Below are 7,685 nucleotides of genomic sequence, written 5' to 3' on the forward strand. Positions count from 1 at the left end.
ATTCGTTTCGTTCATTAATCCATTCAAAGAATGCCAAAAAGTGGAAAAAAAAATGAAAAATGTACTTACACTCTCACTTTGATCTCATTCTATCATTGCGAACCCACGGATGTATGAACCTGTGTCGAGTTTGGTTCCTTCCGACCAGTTACTTTTTGATTCACCTGGCACACATTTTCGTTTATTTTTTCTCTTACTTAACTGAAATATGGATATTGCAGTCTATTTTTTTTTCATTCAAACCAAGACACATAGTTTTATAGCTGAGAATTTATTTTACTTTTTTTTTTTTTACCAGCCCTAGTCTCCCCAACCTTGAATTTTACGCTCATTTATTTAGAGTTAGGTTTAGTGTGATAATAAAACAGTTTTTTTCTTTATATAAACGCAAAAAAAACTAGTAAAAAAATAAATAAAAAAAAACAGAAAAAACTTTCTCTAAAGCTCCCAACTTTTCACACAATCAAGGTGAGAAACACAAAATCGAGGCACATCTATCCGTGCGTCACGCGCTTAAAGTGCACGAAGGTCAATATAAGTGCAACAATTTGCACACAAGTTACCACATGTTGCACATACTCAGCGCCAACGAGGCGCCTCCCCATCCACAAACTTACTCGCCATTTGTCGTAACAGCGGGGGGCACCGGCCACGGCCACGGTGACGGTGGTGGCCGTCATCTCTCAACGCTTTCAGCATACGAAACGATAAACGATCTGACGCCCAGTTCGGCGGATGATATTTTCACGCGAATGTGGGGGCCGGATGTGGGTGTGGACACTTCGTCACTGCCAACACATACCACAACAACAACAACAGCACATCGACGGCCACATCATCGCCACCACCAGCAGCAGCAGCAACAAAAGTCACAATTCCAAGCAACAAACCTAGATGGGCAGCACAAGTTGATTTATATAAACGCCACAAACTTTGATGGTAATCCATCATTAACATTGCCAGATAGCAGCGGCAGCAGCAGCAATGGCGGCAGCATTGGTAGTGAACTGGACACTGGTCTCGTCAATATAGAGTATATGTCGCCTAAAAAGCTTGGCGGCAGTGGCAGTGAATTAACAACGGCATCCAGTCGTGGTGGTAGCGGTGGTGTTGCTAAATATCCACCAATGCCGAATTTCCCACCGCCACGCACCACAATGCTATCGACAATATTAGCGCCTGCGGTGCAATTTTACACACCGCCGCATCATAATGCGGATCATCGCTACCACGGGATCACTGCCAGCAATAGCAACAACATGAATCCTTATACGACGCACGGCTATCAAATTGTCGAAACGCAGTCAATATTTCCGTTGCAAACGGCATCGCCAAATTACCAACAGCCGACTCAAATGTTCACGCCACAACAAATTGGCGTGCAAACAATGACGCCAATTGATATTTACCACACGCAAATACACCAGCAACAGCAGCGTAATCAACTGCAAACCTATCCACCGCATCATCAGTTGGTAAATCCGAATTTGAGTCAACCAAATCAACGACAACAGCAACAACAGCAGCAGCAGCAGCAGCAGCGACAGCCTGTGTCAGGTAATGCCACGGTAACAGCGGGCGGCATGGTGTCGTTTCCCACATCTTTGTCACCACAACCCACTCCCACGGCACATATACCAATTCGCAAGGGTGAGCCTTAACCTTTTTAGCTTTTATCGCTAAATGAAAAAAGTACAAAAAAAAAGAGTTAACAAAAAATCAAAAACAAATAATAAATGAAACTCTGTTACCCGTATGCATCACAATGCCATCTCAGTCTCAGTCTCAGTCTCAGTTTCAGTCGTCACTCACTCTCACAAACGTCACCAAATTCCTCTACCAATCAACCAACCACCAGTACCATCTTACCGCCCATTGCTCGCAGTGACCATGGATACGAATTTGAAGTTGGTTCTCATCTTTGGTTATCACTTAAACATTGTTGTTTATTTTGGATAATTGTTTTTAATTTGAATTTAAAATTTTTAATGTTTGACTATTGTTTTTTTCTTCTTATCGCTCGATGTTGCTGTGCCTCTTTCTCTTTGTCTCTCTTTTATTATTTTATTATGTACTTAAATGGCAAATATACATTTTTCTGATTATCACTCTAATGCTTATCAGAACTTAGTGACATTTAAATATTTTAAGCAAACAGCTTAGCGTGCGATTATTGAAGTTTATTAGTACTTTTCATTAAGATATTTTTGTGTAATAACTTTGTGGAAATATTTTGTTTGTTTGTTTGGTCCCAAACTGTCTTATATTTAAAGCAAACAAATAAAAACGATAATAAAATAAAATAATATAAAATATTTGTGGGCAAATGCAATTCAAATTTAAAAATATAAATAAAAAGTATTATTCTTAGGGCATGTGTGAATCGGTAACAAAGTTCTATGGGGAAAGCTGTTGAACAATATTTTTACTATGGTAAGACAGTTTTGCCAATCTGCTGTGTGAAATGAAATATTTTTTGACAGCAGTAAATTTTTGATAACCGCAGCTTTATACGGAATAAAATATTACAAATTGAAGTGAAATTAATATTTTAAGAAAACATCTACCATCGTTGATTGCAATTCATCAATTTAAGCTTTTATTTTACGAAAAATTACACACATCACCAATCTTTGCGATTGTCAAAATTTTCTATGCATTTGCCAAAAATTTCACTAGCCTCATGAGCTACTAAAATTTTATTCACCTCATAGTTGTCAAAAATTTACTTGCCGCAAACTTTGTTACCGATTCACACACGCCCTTAGATAAAAATAAAATACAAGCGATGGTTGCTTTAAGGGAGTTCAAAAATTTCAAAAACTTTTTTTAGTTCTGATTAAGTTAAAACAGTAATCTCCGGTTAAACATCGTTATCAACGTCTTCGACTTCATGCATGTATGCATGTATATATGTACTTATATAACAGGGAGTCTGTAACATCGATAACGATATTTAACCGGGGTTTGTGCTAATCAGACATTGAGTAACCGGCCGTCATTAGTATAATGAGGCTAGAATATGTGACAAAATATTCTTTGGGTCGCACCGTGGTCTGAATGGAGAATCTAGCGGGACGAAATACTAAAAATGAAAGTCTTCAAATTAATTTTTGCATTTTTGCACCTGTAAACGCTACGGACGTGAACGCGCCAAAAATTTTCTAAAATTTCGGAGTTCGCTAGAGATTTTTCCAGCACCCTAGGTTCTGTTTTAATCTAAACTTTTTTTTTCTAAATAGTAGTCAAAAATGTGACGTTCAATCGTGTTATCTTAAAAATTATTAATTCGTCATTTATAAGAGTGAAAAACATACACTTTTGTAAATATAAGTAAAATGTAATTACATAAGTTTTCAAAATTGCAAATTTTGCCAAAAATCTATTACATATTGTTATTATTTAATATATAAACTACACACACACACACACACAACTTTTTGTCAAATTTGTTTAAATTTGAATTTAAGAGGAAACTAATTTTCACTATGTTCTATTAAAATCCACTAACTTTTTATATTAGAAAGTCGTCATATTGGACCCATCATTTAAAATGTTTGAAACCTGATTTCAGATTTGTAATCAGCTACCATAAAAACTCCTCAAAAGTACCAAAAGCCCCCAAGTAGCAAGTTTCGAGCGAACTCAATATATTTTTAAAAATTATTCCGTGAGATTGGATCCGCCATTTTGAATTTAAAAAATTCATGGTCAGTTTCATAATCAGCGGCCCCAAATACCTCCGAGTAACCAGCTTCAAGCGAATTTAAAAAATTTAAAATATTTTTGTACCGCTATGTTCTCTTTCAGACCACTGTGGGTCTTAGTAGGAGCCTTTGAAATTCCTCGTAGAATGCCAATTAAAGCATTAGAATTTTATTGCAATTTAGATAGTTATTTAAATAATTGGATGTAGCTAAACGAGGAACACCTCAACCTCAAAGATCGTTTGTATAGCTAACAAGAGACCGTGATTCCCCAAGATACTTTAGGCCCGTGATGCTCACGAAAATTTTGGGCATCACAGTTTTAGGCTCCCCCAACAAATTCTAAAAGTAAAGGTAAGGTAGGCGAATTCCTTATTTAATATAGTTCTACTTTATACGATTGTTAAAGGATACAAGCATCTTACAAGCCGAAGTTCTAGTTAAGCTGGAGGCCTGTCAAATCTTATCCAATAGAGTCGGATACAAAACTAAATCTAGGCGGAACTATTGGCAATAGCGTCTCCGATTGCCAAATAAAAGCTAGTTAAGGAGTGCAAAATGAAATTATGCTCAGTGTCTCGGTCAACCACAACCGCCTCCATTGTCTGGGTTCCATTCAGTACACTGGAACAATGAAGCCAATGAGAAGGCTAATAAATAGGCGAAGGCAAAAACCTGTGGACTTGCTAAATAGATCAAGGGTAGAAGTTTTCAGAATTGTAGCAACATTCATGGTGCACAGACCCCTAGGAAAATATTCAACAAAATAAGAGTACCTTATGAAGGGGCGATAGAGAAGAAAGTGTCCAGCATTTTGTTTGTGATTTTCCAGGTGTTACGAATATTACTTGTAGAGCCTGACAACTAAGCGACCTATCAGGATTTACCTTGAGCGAAATGGACAGATTAAATAGAGAATCAATTTAACCCTCTCCGACTGATGTGGTAATCTGACAGTCACCGAAGGTTCGACATTTTTCCTTAGCTTCAATAGCATTCATTACTAAAATCACCTATTATTCGACAAATAGTTTATTTATTTGACTCTTTCATTAATCAGTACTTAAAATATTGATAGAATTTCTATCCCGATGCCACAAATGAGTTGTTATTTTTTTGCCACGAGGGCAGAAGGCCTGTCTAACAAGGCAAATCTTGGATATTTCTGCACTTTTTTGTTCTCAGTTTTTCAGCATCAAGCCATAAGTCTTTAATCAACTATTTTTCACACGTATGGGCCGTTTTAACCATTGTTTTAGTCAAATCTAGTAGTTATTGAAATAAATTTTCAAATAATTATATAGGGTGATCTATCTATAACTTTTTTTTTAATTTAAAATAAAGCATCAAAACTGAAGTGGGCGTCGGAATCTTTATTATTACCGGAAAAACATTTACTTTTTAAAACTATTTCTTAGCACATGATACACCCAGAAAAAGGTTTAGTTATAATAACCAAGATTTGGTTATAGTGATCAAGTGGCATAGTTGGATATGGCGAAATAAATATAAAGTTAACGAAAGTCTGCAATTTACTTAAGACTTCTAGTTGGGACAAATGTATATTTCTTAATAATTACAAAACGACTACCTTGATTGGACAATATTGTTAGTTGAATAAAATCATTGTTGAGCAAATATAAACAATTCTTTGGTTGATACAAGTTTTCAATTAATTTTGTGAACTTGCTGTAGACTTGAATCAGCTAACCGTTTATTATTAGGAAAAAAGTTTCAGTTTGACACAAATAAAAATTTACTCGATGTTTGTTGTGTTTACTTTCTTCTTTTATTTGCATATACTAAGCATAAAAATACGTACATATTTACATTAGTTAGTTACTAAAGTAAATAATACATATGTATGTGTTGGTAAGAATTTCCTAAAAAACAACGATGAAACAGGAACAGTCGTGCGAAAACCCAGGTCAATATCTGCTGGAAGTATACTGCTTTGCTTTTTCCTTAGCTAAATAGACACTTCCAAATTATAATTCACATGAATTATATATCCACTGAAAAACCCCGGTTGGCATCAAACTTTATATTTTTAATTAAACTTTAAACTATGCGCGCACCGAAGCAACTCGCGACGATAGCAAAACTGATACTGAGACAAACAAGTATGGGCATGTCATAGCACACATGGCGCAGCGATCGACATGCCATAGCTTACGGAGCGCTCTGGGACCACATGCGTGTTTCACCCATATACGAACAGCGGTAGCGGAGCAATGATTTCCACGCACAATGCAATGGTCGGCATACTAGCGCATTCAATCGATTCAATAAGTGGGACTGTGTGCATTGCTCAGCTGGCGCTCTTCGTATGTGCTCAGAGAGCGCTCAGCATTCTTTAGGGGTGGCTCACAAGCATGAATATGTTCCACTCTCAAACCAAATCGTGGTTGCCTCAACTAAGATTTGGTAACTATGACTAAACCACGTGTTGAAAGAAAGCTTATCTGTATTAGGAGAGCTTAATAACATCCTTTTATGAACCATACGTTAAGTTGAATGGAATTTGTAGAAATATGCTTCAAAGAAATATTTATTAGTATTAACCAAACCCTTCAACTAAATTAACGATTTGTTACAACCTAGATGAATATGAGAAGCTTTAATATATTTAGTTATAATTACCAATCGATGGTAATAGTTCCCAATCCTTGGTAACAGTTCCCAAATATTGTCAAAATTCGGGAACTAAATATCTTTAGTTGTCGAAACTAATCCTTTTTCTCAGTGTAATCATATGGGCAAGGGCGACTTTCTTTTAACAAATTATAACAAAAATTTGCTCCAGTTTTTGCTGAAAGGTAAATACTTTTATTCTCTGCGTACATTTTTAGCGCATAATCTCAAAAATCCCAAATTTTGAGTTGTGACTCTTTTGAAGACGGTGTGCGATATGTTCATAAAATGAAGAGTTTTGAGTTTAAGCTTTCAATTTCATGTTGCGATTTTTTGCACTTTTCTGAGAAAATGGCTTTTGTTGTAGGTATTCTTTATACTGTCAGTAGTCAACTATTTACCAGTATGGGGGAGAACTCAATAAATATATAAATCAAAAGACTGTTTACAATTTTGTTGCTGCAATAGCTGCTCCTTTCAACTCTTCAGCAGACAAATTAGGAAATCCAGATCCTTCTGGTTTTCAATTCAAATTAATATAATTTGGCAATATTTCTTTTTAAATTTGCCATTGTGTAAATTGTTTTTACAACTAAGTGGAATTTTTTTTCTTTAGTTTAAATATTTAGAAAAATTCTGCTTTCAAACTCTTTTTAATAAAACTACAAAATAAAAGTGCCCCATTTGGCCCATCAGTCGATAAGGGTTTTTTTTGCAAAAATGTGGGAAATCGTATGCCAGTCAATAGTCATGTTTTTTTTTTGATAATCTACTTGTTTGGTTATAATTAATTTTGGCCACAAAAATTGGTCAAATTACCCATAGTGCAATCGTGTCACTCTATCTATATACAACTGTTGCCGTTTTATTTGTGTGCGCATCACACATTGATTTAAACGAAATTTTAAAGAGTTAAAGCATATTTCGATAGGTGGACCAGGGACCGATCTATTAAACAAAAAATCGTATTTATGGACCGATTTGTTGAAATTTGGCACATAAAGAATGTACACGAAAAAAACTGGTCGCACATAACCAAGCATAGCTCGGTTAATCATAACATTAAAATAAAAATCGGTAGACACTTAAAAAGCTGGAAGCAGTTTCCGCCTTACTGCATCATTTCTTTTTAGTAACAAAAATCAGTGTAGAAATGAGGACCAAGAAAAAAATCGATCGCGAGTTAATATTGCGCAAAAAGCTGGAAAATCCCAGCATGTTCCATAACGACATCGCAAAAAAGCTAAAATTTCCAAAGTCTACCGTTACTTATGTGCTTAAAAAATACAATGAATGGTTATCTTTAAAAAGGAACCCTGGTAGTGGCAGAAAAAAAGGATTTGC

The 7,685-nt window shown here is 35.6% G+C and overlaps 1 protein-coding gene across 4 annotated transcripts in view; it reads right to left on the reverse strand.

Annotated features, from left to right (window-relative positions):
* LOC118740576 (neuroplastin) overlaps positions 1 to 7,685 on the reverse strand; it is a 160,331-nt gene that overhangs the window by 56,577 nt on the left and 96,069 nt on the right. The gene's annotated exons all lie outside the window — the stretch shown is intronic.

This window comes from Rhagoletis pomonella, unplaced genomic scaffold, assembly GCF_013731165.1.
Source record: "Rhagoletis pomonella isolate Grant_MI unplaced genomic scaffold, Rhpom_1.0 Rhpom_scaffold_00006, whole genome shotgun sequence".
Taxonomy (NCBI): Eukaryota; Metazoa; Arthropoda; class Insecta; order Diptera; family Tephritidae; genus Rhagoletis; species Rhagoletis pomonella.